The sequence below is a fragment of the Anser anser genome (assembly GCF_964211835.1).
Source record: "Anser anser genome assembly, chromosome: 12".
Lineage (NCBI taxonomy): Eukaryota > Metazoa > Chordata > Aves > Anseriformes > Anatidae > Anser > Anser anser.
The window spans coordinates 952,739-968,345 of NC_139733.1; the positions used below are offsets into that span (position 1 = coordinate 952,739).

At 49.6% G+C, this 15,607-nt stretch overlaps 1 long non-coding RNA gene across 1 annotated transcript in view; it reads right to left on the bottom strand.

The window, feature by feature from the left end:
- Positions 1-12,467, bottom strand: part of LOC310880203 — a 79,192-nt gene extending 66,725 nt beyond the window's left edge. The window contains exon 1 of the long non-coding RNA XR_014571529.1: positions 10,928-12,467. This is a non-coding gene — a long non-coding RNA (uncharacterized lncRNA). The remainder of the gene's footprint in view (positions 1-10,927) is intronic.
- Between the last annotated feature and the right edge of the window lie 3,140 nt (positions 12,468-15,607).

Genomic DNA, 15,607 nt, shown 5'->3' on the forward strand with positions numbered 1-15,607 from the left:
CCTTGAGGAGCGGGTATCAGGCACACCCAAGTAGTAGCCCAAGACGCCTCGCTAAGCCACGCCCCCACGGGTATTCAGCAGTAATTAACATTAAGCAATGAGTGCAAACTTGACTTAGTTATAGCAACAGCCTAACTTCAAGGGTTGGTAAATCTTGTGCCAGCCACCGTGGTCATACAAGAAACCCAAATCAACCGTCCTATTGACACAGCGTAAAGAGTGGTAAAATGCCTATCCTAGCTAACTAAGATCAAAATGCAACTGAGCTGTCATAAGCCCAAGATGCACCTAAACACACCATTAAGATGATCTTAGGAACTAACGACTGATTTAAACCCACGAAAGCCAGGGCCCAAACTGGGATTAGATACCCCACTATGCCTGGCCCTAAATCTTGATACTTACTTTACCGAAGTATCCGCCAGAGAACTACGAGCACAAACGCTTAAAACTCTAAGGACTTGGCGGTGCCCCAAACCCACCTAGAGGAGCCTGTTCTACAATCGATAATCCCCGATTAACCCAACCACCCCTTGCCAACACAGCCTACATACCGCCGTCGCCAGCCCACCTCGAATGAGAGCACAACAGTGGACACAATAGCACCCCGCTAATAAGACAGGTCAAGGTATAGCCTATGGAGTGGAAGAAATGGGCTACATTCCCTATTCATAGGGCACACGGAAAGAAGCGTGAAACCACTTCTGGAAGGCGGATTTAGCAGTAAAGTGGGACAATAGAGCCTACTTTAAGCCGGCCCTGGGGCACGTACATACCGCCCGTCACCCTCCTCAAAAGCCACATCCCACATAACTAATACCATAAATACGCTGAAGATGAGGTAAGTCGTAACAAGGTAAGTGTACCGGAAGGTGTACTTAGAATATCAAGACGTAGCTATAACACCAAAGCACTCAGCTTACACCTGAAAGATATCTACTAGACCGGATCGTCTTGAAGCCCCCCCTCTAGCTCAACCACACAAATAGTACACCAAAACTAAAGAATTTACTAAACTAATTAAACTAAAGCATTTTACAGTCTTAGTATAGGCGATAGAAAAGACACTTAGACGCGATAGAGACCCCAGTACCGTAAGGGAAAGATGAAATAGCAGTGAAACAATCAAAGCGACAGACAGCAAAGATCAACCCTTGTACCTTTTGCATCATGGTTTAGCGAGAACAACCAAGCAAAGTGAACTAAAGTTTGCCCCCCCGAAACCCAAGCGAGCTACTTTCAAGCAGTTAAAGAGAGCGAACCCGTCTCTGTTGCAAAAGAGTGGGATGACTTGTCAGTAGAGGTGAAAAGCCAACCGAGCTGGGTGATAGCTGGTTACCTGTGAAACGAATCTAAGTTCCCCCTTAATCCTCCCTACCGGACATCCTGAACCCTAATGAGATGATTAAGAGCTATTTAATGGAGGGACAGCTCCATTAAAAAAGGACACAACCTCGACTAGCGGATAATTCTTACTACTGATCCTACCGTGGGCCCTAAAGCAGCCATCAAAAAAGAGTGCGTCAAAGCTCCACCACCTAAAAATACCAAAATAAGATGATTCCCTTATCACAAACAGGTCAACCTATGAATATAGGAGAATTAATGCTAAAATAAGTAACTCAGGGCCACACCCCTCTAACGGCGCAAGCTTACATAGAAACATTATTAACAGACCTAGACAGATACAAAAACCCCTACAAGACCACGTATTAACTAACCCTGTTAACCCGACTCAGGAGCGCCTATAAGAGCGATTAAAATCTGTGAAAGGAACTCGGCAAATTAATAAGGCCCGACTGTTTACCAAAAACATAGCCTTCAGCAAATTAAACAAGTATTGAAGGTGATGCCTGCCCGGTGACTTAGGTTTAACGGCCGCGGTATCCTAACCGTGCAAAGGTAGCGCAATCAATTGTCCCATAAATCGAGACTTGTATGAATGGCTAAACGAGGTCTTAACTGTCTCTCACAGATAATCAGTGAAATTGATCTCCCCGTGCAAAAGCGGGGATGTGAACATAAGACGAGAAGACCCTGTGGAACTTAAAAATCAACGACCACCGCGAATCCTCAATCAACCCCACTGGGGCCACTACCATCGCAGAGCCTGGTCGATATTTTTCGGTTGGGGCGACCTTGGAGGAGAACAAATCCTCCAAAAACAAGACCATACCTCTTTACCTAGAGCTACCCCTCAAAGTGCTAACAGTGACCAGACCCAATATAATTGATTAATGGACCAAGCTACCCCAGGGATAACAGCGCAATCCCCCTCAAGAGCCCATATCGACAGGGGGGTTTACGACCTCGATGTTGGATCAGGACATCCTAATGGTGCAGCCGCTATTAAGGGTTCGTTTGTTCAACGATTAACAGTCCTACGTGATCTGAGTTCAGACCGGAGCAATCCAGGTCGGTTTCTATCTATGACACACTCTCCCCAGTACGAAAGGACCGGGAAAGTGGGGCCAATACCACAAGCACGCCCCCCCCCTCTAAGCAGTGAAACCAACTAAACCGTGAACAGGGCCTTCCCCCACCACTTTCAATCCTAGAAAAGGACCAGCTAGAGTGGCAGAGCCCGGCAAGTGCAGAAGGCTTAAGCCCTTTCCCCAGAGGTTCAAATCCTCTCCCTAGCTTCACCCATGATTCAAATAACAACACTAAGCTGCCTCATTATATCCCTCCTATACATCATCCCAATCCTGATTGCCGTAGCCTTCCTAACCCTAGTAGAACGGAAAATCCTAAGCTACATACAATCCCGCAAAGGCCCTAACGTTGTCGGGCCTTTTGGCCTACTTCAACCATTTGCGGACGGACTGAAACTATTTACCAAAGAGCCCATCCGACCCTCTACCTCTTCCCCACTTCTATTCATTCTGATACCAATACTAGCCCTTGTCCCAGCCCTCACCACTTGAGCACCACTACCACTCCCATTTCCCCTAGCAGATCTAAACCTCGGAGTTCTCTTCCTAATAGCCATGTCAAGCCTAGCCGTCTACTCAGTCCTATGATCAGGCTGAGCCTCGAACTCAAAATACGCACTAATCGGAGCCCTACGGGCAGTAGCACAGACCATTTCATACGAAGTGACACTGGCCATAATCCTGCTATCAATAATCATACTAAGCGGAAGCTACACACTCAGCTCCTTTGCCGTCGCACAGGAGCCTCTATACTTCATTTTCTCCTCATGACCCCTAGCAATAATATGATACGTATCCACCCTAGCAGAGACAAACCGAGCTCCTTTTGACCTCACAGAGGGTGAATCTGAGCTAGTCTCAGGGTTTAACGTTGAATACGCCGCAGGACCCTTCGCCTTATTCTTCCTAGCTGAATATGCGAACATTATGCTAATAAATACACTTACAGCCATCATATTCCTAAACCCAAGCGCCCTAGGGCCACCCACAGAACTATTCCCCGTCATCCTAGCCACAAAAGTCCTCCTACTATCTTCTGGTTTCTTATGGGTCCGAGCTTCATACCCACGATTCCGATATGACCAACTAATGCACCTACTATGAAAAAACTTCCTACCCCTCACACTAGCTCTGTGCCTCTGACACATCAGCATACCTATCTGCTATGCAGGCCTACCTCCTTACATAAGGAAATGTGCCTGAACTACAAAGGGTCACTATGATAAAGTGAACATAGAGGTATAACAGCCCTCTCATTTCCTGTTGACCTTAGAAAAGTAGGAATTGAACCCACACAAGAGAAATCAAAATTCTCCATACTTCCCTTATATTATTTTCTAGTAGAGTCAGCTAATCAAGCTATCGGGCCCATACCCCGAAAATGATGGTTTAACCCCCTCCTCTACTAATGAACCCTTACGCGACCCCAATCATAACCTTCAGCCTCATCTTGGGCACCACAATCACAATTTCCAGCAACCACTGAGTTCTGGCCTGGACAGGACTGGAGATCAACGCACTAGCCATCATTCCCCTAATTGCCAAATCCCACCACCCACGAGCAGTAGAAGCCGCAACGAAATACTTCCTAACCCAAGCAGCTGCTTCCGCCCTGGTCCTATTCTCTAGCATAACCAATGCCTGAGTCACCGGCCAATGAGACATCACACAAATAAACCACCCAACCTCCTGTCTACTACTGACAGCAGCAATCGCTATTAAACTGGGCCTAGTGCCATTTCACTTCTGATTCCCAGAAGTACTACAAGGATCGCCACTAATAACAGCCCTGCTACTCTCGACCCTCATAAAATTCCCCCCACTAACCCTGCTCCTACTAACATCTAAATCCCTCGACCCAGCTCTACTCACCGCCATGGCCCTAGCCTCAACAGCACTAGGAGGCTGAATAGGACTGAACCAAACACAAACACGCAAAATCCTAGCCTTCTCGTCCATCTCCCACTTAGGCTGAATCGCCATCATCCTAGTTTACAGCCCCAAATTGGCCTTACTTACCTTCTACCTATACTAGGATGGCCTCTAGCAGGATTTACTCACTGATTCCCACTACTCACTGGGTTTACCCTACACCAAACATGAGCAAAAGCCCACTTCGGGGTAATATTTACAGGAGTAAACCTAACGTTCTTCCCCCAGCACTTCCTAGGCCTAGCAGGAATACCCCGACGATACTCGGACTATCCCGACGCCTACACACTATGAAACACCATTTCCTCCATCGGCTCCCTAATCTCAATAGTAGCCGTAATCATACTAATATTCATCATCTGAGAAGCCTTTCCGGCCAAACGAAAAGTCCTACAACCAGAACTAACTACCACAAACGTTGAATGAATCCACGGCTGCCCTCCCCCATACCATACTTTCGAGGAACCGGCCTTCGTCCAAGTACAAGAAAGGAAGGAATCGAACCCTCACATGCTGGTTTCAAGCCAACTGCATTAACCGCTCATGCTTCTTTCTTATGAGACGTTAGTAAACCAATTACATAGCCTTGTCAAGACTAAATCACAGGTAAAAATCCTGTACATCTCATGTGGCCAACCACTCCCAACTAGGATTCCAAGACGCCTCATCACCCATCATAGAAGAACTCGTTGAATTCCACGACCACGCCCTAATCGTTGCCCTAGCTATCTGCAGCCTAGTTCTCTACCTTTTAGCCCACATACTAACAGAAAAACTCTCGTCCAATGCTGTAGACGCCCAAGAAGTAGAGCTGATCTGGACAATCCTACCTGCTATCGTCCTGGTACTCCTCGCCCTCCCATCCCTACAAATCCTCTACATAATGGACAAAATCGATGAACCAGACCTCACCCTAAAAGCCATCGGCCACCAATGATACTGAAGCTACGAATACACAGACTTCAAAGACCTATCATTCGACTCCTACATAGTGCCCACCCCAGACTTACCCAACGGCCACTTCCGACTGCTAGAAGTTGACCACCGCGTAGTTATCCCAATAGAATCCCCCATCCGCGTGATCATTACTGCAGGAGACGTACTCCACTCCTGAGCAGTCCCAACGCTCGGAGTTAAAACAGACGCAATCCCAGGCCGACTAAACCAAACTTCATTCATTACCACCCGGCCTGGGATTTTTTACGGACAATGCTCAGAAATTTGCGGGGCTAATCACAGCTACATACCCATTGTAGTAGAATCAACCCCACTCCCACATTTCGAGGCCTGATCGTCCCTTCTATCATCATCCTAATCATTAAGAAGCTATGCAACAGCACTAGCCTTTTAAGCTAGCCAAAGAGGGACTTCCCCCTCCTTAATGATATGCCACAGCTTAACCCCGCACCATGATTTTCAATCATAATTATAACCTGATTAACCCTAGCACTCCTCATCCAACCAAAACTACTAGCCTTCACCACAACCAACCCCCCATCAAATAAGACCTCCCTCACTACCAAACCCACACCATGATCCTGACCATGAACCTAAGCTTCTTTGACCAATTTTCCAGCCCCAATCTATTCGGCATCCCCTTAATCCTACTATCCCTACTCTTCCCAGCCCTACTATTCCCGTCCCCAAACAACCGATGAATCAACAACCGCCTTTCTACTATCCAAACATGACTCCTTCACCTAATCACAAAACAACTAATAGTCCCACTCAACAAAAATGGCCACAAATGAGCCATAATATTTACATCCCTAATAATCATACTTCTTACAATCAACCTTCTAGGCCTCCTTCCATATACATTCACCCCAACCACCCAACTATCTATGAACATAGCCCTAGCCTTCCCACTATGGCTCGCCACACTACTAACAGGCCTACGAAACCAACCATCAGCCTCTTTAGCCCACCTATTACCCGAAGGTACCCCTACACCCCTAATCCCCGCACTAATCCTGATCGAAACAACCAGCCTACTAATCCGCCCCCTAGCCCTCGGAGTCCGCCTTACAGCCAACCTTACAGCAGGACACTTACTCATCCAACTCATCTCTACAGCCTCCATTGCATTAATACCCACCCTTCCTGCAGTATCCATCCTAACAATAATCATCCTACTACTCCTAACCATCCTAGAAGTAGCAGTAGCCATAATCCAGGCCTACGTCTTCGTGCTCCTTCTAAGCCTATACTTACAAGAAAACATCTAATGGCACACCAAGCACACTCATACCACATAGTTGACCCAAGCCCTTGACCAATCTTCGGGGCAGCCGCCGCCCTACTCACAACCTCAGGATTAATCATGTGATTCCACTACAACTCATCCATACTACTAACCCTAGGCCTCATCTCAATACTCCTAGTAATACTCCAATGATGACGAGACATTGTACGAGAAAGCACCTTCCAAGGCCATCACACTCCCACAGTCCAAAAAGGCCTACGATACGGCATAATCCTTTTCATCACATCCGAAGCATTCTTCTTCTTAGGGTTCTTCTGAGCGTTCTTCCACTCGAGCCTGGCCCCAACCCCAGAACTAGGAGGCCAATGACCCCCAACAGGAATTAAACCACTCAACCCGATAGAAGTCCCCCTACTAAACACAGCCATCCTACTAGCCTCAGGCGTTACCGTAACGTGAGCCCATCACAGCATCACAGAAGGAAACCGAAAACACGCCATCCACGCCCTAACCCTAACGATCCTCCTGGGATTCTACTTCACAGCCCTACAAGCAATAGAATACCACGAAGCCCCATTCTCAATCGCCGATAGCGTCTACGGATCTACCTTCTTCGTTGCCACTGGATTCCACGGACTCCACGTAATCATCGGATCCTCCTTCCTGACCGTCTGCCTCTTCCGACTGATCAAGTTCCACTTTACATCAGACCACCACTTCGGATTCGAGGCAGCAGCCTGATACTGACACTTCGTAGACGTCATCTGACTATTCCTCTACATAACCATCTACTGATGAGGATCTTGCTCTTCTAGTATATTAATTACAATTGACTTCCAATCTCTAGAATCTGGTATAAACCCAGAGGAGAGCAATGAACGCACTCATGTTCATATTCGCCCTATCATCAATCCTAAGCGCCGCCCTAACCGCATTAAACTTCTGACTCGCCCAAATAAACCCCGACTCAGAGAAACTCTCACCGTACGAATGTGGATTCGACCCACTTGGATCTGCTCGATTACCATTCTCAGTCCGATTCTTCCTCAGTAGCCATCCTGTTCGTCCTATTCGACCTAGAAATCGCCCTCCTACTCCCCCTGCCATGAGCCGTCCAACTCCAATCCCCCCTAATGACCCTCACCTGAACTGTAGTGATCCTCCTTCTCCTAACACTCGGACTGGCCTACGAGTGAATTCAAGGGGGCCTAGAATGAGCAGAATAACAGAAAGTTAGTCTAACCAAAAAGATAGCTGGTTTCGACCCAGCAGATTACAGCCAACCCTGTAACTTTCTTATGTCGCCCCTACATTTAAGCTTCTACTCAGCCTTCATTTTCAGCGGACTAGGACTAGCCTTCCACCGAACCCACCTAGTATCCGCCCTACTATGCCTTGAAAGCATAATATTATCGATATTCGTAGGCCTATCAATATGATCCATCGAAAACCAAGTCTCCTCATTCACCATGGTACCAATTCTCATGCTAACCTTCTCAGCGTGTGAGGCGGGCACAGGCCTGGCCATCCTAGCAGCCTCCACCCGCACACATGGCTCCGACCATCTACACAACCTAAACCTCCTGCAATGCTAAAAATCATCCTACCCACAATCATACTTCTTCCAACAGCCCTGCTGTCTCCACCAAAATTTCTATGGACTAACACCACCTTATACAGCCTCCTAATCGCTGCCCTAAGCCTACAGTGATTAATCCCAACCTACTACCCCTACAAATTTTTATCCAACTGAACAGGAATTGACCAAATCTCATCCCCCCTCCTAGTACTATCCTGCTGACTACTCCCACTCATAATCATAGCAAGCCAAAACCACCTGCAACAAGAACCCCTACAACGCAAACGAATCTTTATCTCAACCTTAGTCGCAGTCCAGCCATTCATCCTACTAGCCTTTTCCACCACAGAACTAGCACTATTTTACATCTCATTTGAAGCAACCCTCATTCCCACCCTAATCTTAATCACCCGATGGGGGAACCAACCAGAACGCCTAAGCGCTGGCATCTACCTGCTATTCTACACGCCAGTAAGCTCTCTACCCCTGCTAATCACAATCATACACCTATACGTGAAAATTGGCACCCTGCACCTGCCAACCCTACAACTAACCCACCCAACCCTATCCACCTCATGGACAGGAATACTATCAGGTCTAGCACTGCTCATAGCATTCATAGTAAAAGCCCCACTATACGGCCTACACCTCTGACTGCCAAAAGCCCACGTAGAAGCACCCATCGCAGGCTCAATACTCCTCGCCGCCCTACTACTAAAGCTAGGAGGATACGGAATTATACGAGTCACTCTATTTATGGGCCCACTGTCCAACCTCCTGCACTACCCCTTCCTAACCCTGGCCCTATGAGGCGCCCTAATGACTAGCTCAATCTGCCTACGACAGACAGACCTAAAATCACTAATCGCTTATTCATCCGTTAGCCACATAGGCCTAGTTATCGCCGCAGGAATAATCCAAACCCACTGATCATTCTCAGGGGCAATGATCCTAATAATTTCCCATGGACTAACTTCCTCCATACTATTCTGCCTAGCCAACACAAACTATGAACGTACGCACAGCCGAATTCTACTACTCACACGAGGCCTACAACCTCTCCTACCACTCATAGCTACCTGATGATTGCTGGCCAATCTAACAAACATAGCCTTACCCCCAACAACAAACCTCATAGCAGAGCTAACCATTATAATCACCTTATTCAACTGATCTGCCTTCACGATCATCCTAACAGGAATCGCAACCCTACTAACCGCCTCCTACACCTTATTCATACTACTAATGACCCAACGAGGCTCAATCCCCTCCCACATCACATCTATGCAAAACTCAACCACGCGAGAACACCTGCTCATAACACTCCACATTATCCCAATATTCCTCCTAATCCTCAAACCCGAACTGATCTCCGGAATCCCCTCATGCAAGTATAGTTTAAACCAAACATTAGACTGTGATTCTAAGAATAGAAGTTCAAACCTTCTTACCTGCCGAGGGGAGGGTTTAACCAACAAGAGCTGCTAACTCTTACATCTGAGCCTAAAACCTCAGCCCCCTTACTTTTAAAGGATAACAGCAATCCACTGGTCTTAGGAACCACCCATCTTGGTGCAAATCCAAGTAAAAGGAGTGAACCCCACACTACTAATCAACTCCCTCACACTACTCACGCTGACAATCCTCCTAACCCCAATCATCCTGCCATTTCTATTTAAAAACTTTAAAAACACCCCACAAGCCACCACCCGCGCTGTTAAAACCGCATTCCTAATTAGCCTAGCCCCTACAACCGCATTCATCTACTCGGGAGTAGAATCTGTCACCTGCCACTGGGAGTGAAAATTCATTATAAACTTTAAAATCCCCCTGAGCCTAAAAATAGACCAATACTCAATAACATTTCTTCCAATCGCCCTATTTGTAACATGATCAATCCTACAATTCGCCATATGATACATGGCCTCAGAGCCATACGTAACAAAATTTTTCACCTACCTACTGACATTCCTAGTCGCCATACTCCTCCTAACAACCGCAAACAACATATTCCTCCTATTCGTAGGCTGGGAAGGAGTACGAATCATGTCCTTCCTTCTCATCGGCTGATGACAAGGCCGAGCAGATGCCAACACCGCCGCCCTACAAGCCGTAATCTACAACCGAATCGGAGACGTCGGACTGACCCTGAGCATAGCATGACTAGCTTCAACATTCAACACCTGAGAGATCCAACAAGCCGTACACCCCCACCAAACCCCAATCCTCCCCCTCATAGGATTAATCCTCGCAGCCGCAGGAAAATCCGCCCAATTTGGACTCCACCCATGACTGCCCGCAGCAATAGAAGGCCCCACCCCAGTATCAGCCCTACTGCACTCCAGTACCATAGTAGTAGCCGGAATCTTCCTGCTCATCCGCATGCACCCCCTGCTAGCCACCAACCAGACAGCCCTAACTGCCTGCCTATGCCTAGGTGCTCTATCAACCCTATTCGCTGCCACATGCGCCCTAACCCAAAATGACATCAAAAAAATCATTGCTTTCTCAACATCCAGCCAACTAGGACTAATAATAGTCACTATCGGACTAAACCTCCCACAACTAGCCTTCCTACACATCTCAACCCATGCCTTCTTTAAAGCCATACTATTCCTATGCTCAGGGTCTATCATCCACAACCTAAACGGAGAACAAGATATCCGAAAGATAGGAGGCCTACAGAAAATACTCCCAGTCACTACTTCCTGCCTAACCATCGGAAACCTGGCGCTGATAGGAACCCCATTCCTAGCCGGATTCTACTCAAAAGACCTCATCATCGAAAGCTTAAACACATCATACCTAAATACTTGAGCCCTACTCCTAACCCTTATAGCCACAGCATTCACCGCAACCTACAGCATCCGCATAACCATCCTAGTCCAAGCTGGACAAACCCGAATCCCCCCAATAGTATCAATAAACGAAAACAACCCACTAATCACCGCCCCCCTAACCCGACTCGCCCTAGGCAGCATTACAGCAGGAATAATCATTACCTCTTTCATCACACCAACCAAAACCCCCCCAATAACCATACCCCTTATCACCAAAACCGCTGCCATCCTCATAACAATCCTAGGAATCATCCTAGCCCTAGAACTATCGAACATAGCACACACCCTCACTCACCCCAAACCAAACCCCCTCATAAACTTCTCCTCTGCATTAGGGTACTTCAACCCCCTAGTACACCGATTCTTCTCCAAAAACCTACTAGAAAAGGGACAAAACATTGCCCTACACTTGATCGACCTCTCCTGACTCAAAAAAATAGGGCCAGAGGGCCTTGCTGAACTACAAGTAGCCGCAAGCAAAGCCGCAACCTCAATACACACAGGGCTAATTAAGGCCTACCTAGGATCCTTCGCCCTCTCCATCCTGGTAATAATCCTAATAACACACAGACTCACTAATGGCCCCTAACATCCGCAAATCCCATCCCCTACTAAATATAATCAACAACTCCCTAATCGACCTACCCGCCCCCTCCAACATCTCTGCCTGATGAAACTTCGGCTCCCTTCTAGCCATCTGCTTAGCCACACAAATCCTAACAGGCCTGCTACTAGCCATACACTACACCGCAGACACTTCACTCGCCTTCTCCTCAGTAGCTCACACATGCCGAGACGTCCAGTACGGATGGCTCATCCGCAACCTCCACGCCAACGGTGCTTCGCTCTTCTTTATCTGCATCTACTTACACATCGGACGAGGCCTCTACTACGGCTCCTACCTATACAAAGAAACCTGAAACACAGGAGTAACCCTCCTACTCACCCTAATAGCAACTGCCTTCGTAGGGTATGTCCTACCATGAGGACAAAAGTCATTCTGAGGGGCCACCGTAATCACCAACCTATTCTCAGCCATCCCGTACATTGGGCAAACTCTAGTAGAATGAGCCTGAGGAGGATTCTCAGTAGACAATCCAACCTTAACCCGATTCTTCGCCATCCACTTCCTACTGCCCTTCCTAATTGCAGGAATCACCCTAGTCCACCTAACCTTCCTACACGAATCAGGCTCAAATAACCCACTAGGAATCGTATCAGACTGCGACAAAATCCCATTCCACCCATACTTCTCCATTAAAGACAGCTTAGGGCTTACCCTAATAATCACCCCTCTAATAGCACTAGCCCTATTTTCACCGAACCTCCTGGTTCTTGGAATCCTAGTTGGGAGTGGTTGGCCACATGAGATGTACAGGATTTTTACCTGTGATTTAGTCTTGACAAGGCTATGTAATTGGTTTACTAACGTCTCATAAGAAAGAAGCATGAGCGGTTAATGCAGTTGGCTTGAAACCCATCCCCAGTGGTGCAAGTGCACTCTCTGAACTCACTGAAGTGCATCCCCAGTGGTGCCAGTGCACTCACTGGACTCACTGTACTGCATCATCGGTGGTGCCAGTGCACTCTCTGGTCTCACTTCACTGCATCCCCAGTGGTGCCAGTGCACTCTCTGGACTCACTGCACTGCAGGCCCAGTGGTACCAGTGCACTCACTGGACTCACTGCAGTGCATCCCCAGTGGTGCCAGTGCACTCTCTGGACTCACTGCACTGCATCCCCAGTGGTTCCAGTGCATTCACTGGACTCACTGCACTGCATCTCCAGTGGTGCCAGTGCACTCTCTGGACTCACTGCACTGCATCCCCAGTGGTGCCAGTGAGCTCTCTGGACTCACTGCACTGCATCCCCAGTGGTGCCAGTGTACTCACAGGATTCACTGCACTGCAACCCCAGTGGTACTAGTGCACTCTCTGGACTCACTGCAGTGCATCCCCAGTGGTGCCAGTGCACTCTCTGGACTCACTGAAGTGCATTCTCAGTGGTGCCAGTGCACTCTCTGGGCTCACTGAAGTGCATCCCCAGTGGTGCCAGTACACTCACTGGACTCACTGCACTGCATCCCAAGTGGTGCCAGTGCACTCTCTGGACTCACTGCACTGCATCCCCAGTGGTGCCAGTGCACTCTCTGGACTCACTGTAGTGCATCCCCAGTGGTGCCAGTGCACTCTCTGGACTCACTGCAGTGCATCCCCAGTGGTGCCAGTGCACTCTCTGCACTCACTTCACTGCATCCCCAGTGGTGCCAGTGCACTCTCTGGACTCACTGCACTGCATCCCCAGTGGTCCCAGTGAAGTCTTTGGACTCACTGCACTGCATCCCCAGTGTTGCCAGTGCACTCTGTGGAGTCTCTCAAGTGCATCCCCAGTGGTGCCAGTGCACTCTCTGGACTCACTGCACTGCATCCCCAGTGGTGCCAGTGCACTCTCTGGACTCACTGTACTGCATCCCCACTGGTGCCAGTGCACTATGTGGACTCACTGTACTGCATCCCCAGTGGTGACAGTGCACTCTCTGGACTAACTGCAGTGCATCCCCAGTGGTGCCAGTGCACTCTCTGGACTCACTGCAGTGCATCCCCAGTGGTGCCAGTGCACTCTCTTGTCTCACTGCACTGCATCCCCAGTGGTGCCAGTGCAGTCTCTGGACTCACTGCACTGCATCCCCAGTGGCGCTAGTGCACTCTCTGGACTCACTGCAGTGCATCCCCTGTGGTGCCAGTGCACTCTCTGGACACACTGAAGTGCATTTTCAGTGGTGCCAGTGCACTCTCTGGACTCACTGCACTTCATGCCCAGTGGTGCCAGTGCACTCTCTGGACTCACTGCAGTGCATCCCCAGTGGTGCCAGTGCACTCTCTGGACTCACTGCACTGCATCCCCAGTGGTGCCAGTGCACTCTGTGGACTCACTGCAGTGCATCCCCAGTGGTGCCAGTGCGCTCTCTGGACTCACTGCAGTGCATTCACCCGTGGTGCCAGTGCACTCTCTGGACTCACTGCAGTGCATCCCCAGTGGTGCCAGTGCGCTCTCTGGACTCACTGCACTGCATCCCCCGTGGTGCCAGTGCACTCTCTGGACTCACTGCAGTGCATCCCCAGTGGTGCCAGTGCGCTCTCTGGACTCACTGCACTGCATCCCCCGTGGTGCAATTGCACTCTCTTGACTCACTGGAGTGCATCACCTGTGGTGCCAGTGCACTCTCTGGACTCACTGCACTGCATCCCCAGCGCTGCCAGTGCACTCTCTGGACTCACTGCAGGGCATCCCCAGTGGTGCCATTGCACTCTCTGGTCTCACTGCAGGGCATCCCAAGTGGTGCCAGTGCGCTCTCTGGACTCACTGCAGGGCATCCCCAGTGGTGCCAGTGCACTCTCTGGACTCACTGCACTGCATCCCCAGTCCTGCCAGTGCACTCTCTTGGCTCACTGCACTGTATCCCCATTGGTGCCAGTGCACTCTCTGGACTCACTGAACTGCATCCCCATTCCTGCCAGAGCACTCTCTTGACTCACTGCACTGCATCCCCAGTGGTGCCAGTGCACTCTCTGGACTCACTGCAGTGCATCCCCAGTGGTGCCAGTGCACTCTCTGGACTCACTGCAGTGCATCCCCAGTGGTGCCAGTGCACTCTCTGGACTCACTGCACTGCATCCCCAGTGGTGCCAGTGCTATCCCTGGACTCACTGTAGTGCATCCCCAGTGGGGCCAGTGCACTCTCTGGACTCACTGCACTGCACCCCAGTGCTGCCAGTGCTCTCTCTGGACTCACTGCACTGCATCCCCAGTGGTGCCAGTGCACTCTCTGGACTCACTGCAGTGCATCATCAGTGGTGCCAGTGCACTCTCTGGACACACTGAAGTGCATTCTAGGTGGTGCCAGTGCACTCTCTGGACTCACTGAAGTGCATCCCCAGTGGTGCCAGTGCACTCTCTGGACTCACTGCACTGCATCCCCAGTGGTGCCAGAGCACTCTCTGGACTCACTGCACTGCATCCTCTGTGCTGCCAGTGCACTCTCTGGACTTACTGCACTGAATCCCCAGTGGTGCCAGTGCACTCTCTGGACTCACTGTACTGCATCCCCAGTGGAGCGCGTGCACTCTCTGGACTCACTGAAGTGCATCCCCAGTGGTGCCAGTGCACTCTCTGGACTCACTGCACTGCATCCCCAGTGGTGCTAGTGCACTCTGTGGACTCACTGCAGTGCATCCCCAGTGGTGCCTTTGCACTCTCTGGACTAACTGAAGGGCATTCTCTGTGGTGCCAGTGCACTGTCTGGACTCACTGCAGTGCATCCCCAGTGGTGTCAGTGCACTCTCTGGACACACTGAAGTGCATTTTCAGTGGTGCCAGTGCACTCTCTGGACTCACTGCACTGCATCCCCAGTGGTGCCAGTGCAGTCTCTGGACTCACTGCACTGCATCCCCAGTGGCGCTAGTGCACTCTCTGGACTCACTGCAGTGCATCCCCTGTGGTGCCAGTGCACTCTCTGGACACACTGAAGTGCATTTTCAGTGGTGCCAGTGCACTCTCTGGACTCACTGCACTTCATGCCCAGTGGTGCCAGTGCACTCTCTGGACTCACTGCAG